General features: G+C 36.8%; 1 long non-coding RNA gene across 1 annotated transcript; it reads left to right on the top strand.

Moving 5' to 3' along the window:
* Positions 1 to 287: 287 nt before the first annotated feature.
* LOC115026260 (uncharacterized) lies at positions 288 to 1,624 on the top strand. The gene is made up of 3 exons (XR_003834276.1): positions 288 to 705; positions 1,267 to 1,389; positions 1,572 to 1,624. It is a non-coding gene; the product is annotated as an uncharacterized LOC115026260 (long non-coding RNA).
* Positions 1,625 to 2,230: the final 606 nt, after the last annotated feature.

Here is a 2,230-nt window from a genome sequence, read left to right as displayed (position 1 = left end):
TGTTGATTTAACTTTATTATTGTTTTTATTGGGACATTCTGGATAGTTTCACCACTTCAGGGGTCTAAAACTATTTAAATTAAACATTCTGAGGCGAAAATCACCATTTGGTTAAACTGGTTGGTTAAACATAATTCAATTTAATTCAAGTCAATTATTCTAAAATTAGTGTGATGTTTTGTTTCATGACTTTGAATAGAAAATACCACAAGTTCAGAAGTACCACTCATGTGACTCACTGATGTCACAAATCACGTGATGGTTTCCACAACAAAGGAAGTAGCAGCGCTCAGGCTTAGAAACAGCTGCCTGCCGAGTTTGATGAACTGTTTGCCTCCAGGCTTCAGACTGAGAGATGTCTATTAATAATATAATACTATTATAATAACATTTGAATACTAAGGGGGGGTTAATGTCATAAATCTTGTGTAGGCTACTGATAAGTCAGTTTGGTGTCAATTGATTGGAGAACAAATCCAAGAAGGTTGAGATAAAAAAAGGATTATATATTACTCCCAACAATGCCTGTGACTAGTGCCTAGGGGGAGGGATGGTTCTCTTAATGCTTGGTCAAGACTAGATTGTGCTCATCCATGCAACAGGAGAGACTGAGCCATCTGACACTAATTTCCATTCAGGAACTGCACTTCAAAGAGTTCATCAGGAATCTTTCTGCAAAGAAAACAGGCGTAGCCACTTCTAAGGGTAAGTCAGTTAATTAATGCTTGTTATTGTAACATTAATGTACTAAATTGTTTATGCAGCTTGGAATGCATCTGGTGTCGTCCGTTGTTGTGGTAGTGTTTGCAGTGGTGCAGAAATGTATTACACACTGTGTGACATACGGTCATGCTGTTGGAGAGAGAGGTGTGTTATTTGAAAGATGTGAAGTATAAACAAAGTATTGTTTGTTGTAGTAAGGCTTGGCTAGGCAGTATCACTATGTGCAGACTGCAGAGGTAAATCAGTTTGTTGTGGTGTTGGATCTGTGGTTGTAGGGAACCAAAGGGCAGACAGGCTTAGCTAAACCCGGCCAGACCTCTGACAGGATTAAATTACACCCCTGATTACTGTAGGTCAATAAGTACAAGGATGTTTTTCTGCTTTTATGTGGTTTTAAGGGTTGTGAAGGGGTCAACAATTTCAAGATGTCAAGGCTTCAAGAGGCTAAAGAGAAGTTTCAAAGAGATGAGGCTAATCTGCATTTCAAACTTTATCTGAAGATTTATTTTTCTTACATTTATTTTTTTCAACCTTCTCTTACAGGTTTGGTAGTTGATGTTCTGACTCAAGAGCTGGACTTGAGGACAAAGCGGGTTAAAATTAGCAAAAGAGCAGACAATCAATCAGTGAAGGCAAACTAATCCAAAAAAACGAGCAAGCATACAGGTAAAAAGATCAATTATTTATCATTTAACATTATTTAATTACTTCCCTACGACCAATTCAGAGGATTTTTATTAAATTATTTATTTCTTATTTAAGGATTTACAGTATTTTCTACATAATGAGCTCATTTTACTGCTGATACTTACCTCACTGGAGTACATGTATTATCTTGTATGTTACAGAATGTATCACTATATGACATACCGCCGGTGAGATTCTGCCGGGGAATACTTGGTAAGAACCACAGACTGCCATCATGTGCCATTCAAAAGATCTGTGCTACGTTTCCATCTTGACAACTACACTGTCGTTCAAGAATCCAGCACTTTATTAGAGTCAATAACAAAACACAATGTCAGTTCAGTGATTGAATCTGCTTCTATACAGCACAACAGCATCCATCTTGTTTGGTTCTTCCACCGACTGCTGAGTGGAGCTGGGACTTTGAAAGGTTCCTCATCAACATTGTCTTGACACGAAGAGTAGAGTCTCGGTCAAGAGTCCAGTAACATACTCTGCAAAAAATATGTTTTATAATCAAGCATTATATATAATATATAATATGTGTATGTATATGTGTATCTGTATCTTATATATCAATATTGCGCCTGCATGGACTTGTGTGGTGTGACTGTGGAGAGGGGATCCGTCTGCACAGCAATTTCATTCTGACATGTCTGAAATGTACAGAATTGTATTGCATGTTTATACATGTCTGCGTAAAGAAAATATCTAATAACATTCATAATAAAAGATGTGGTTGAATTGATTGAGAGAGCAATGATATCAAATTAAACAAATATATGAATTATGTACATGCATGTGGTGATTGTATGTTTAA

The sequence above is a fragment of the Cottoperca gobio genome, chromosome 21, assembly GCF_900634415.1.
Source record: "Cottoperca gobio chromosome 21, fCotGob3.1, whole genome shotgun sequence".
NCBI classification, from domain to species: Eukaryota; Metazoa; Chordata; class Actinopteri; order Perciformes; family Bovichtidae; genus Cottoperca; species Cottoperca gobio.
Note: the sequence above shows the minus strand (reverse complement) of the source record. Positions and strands in the feature narration are given on the sequence as shown.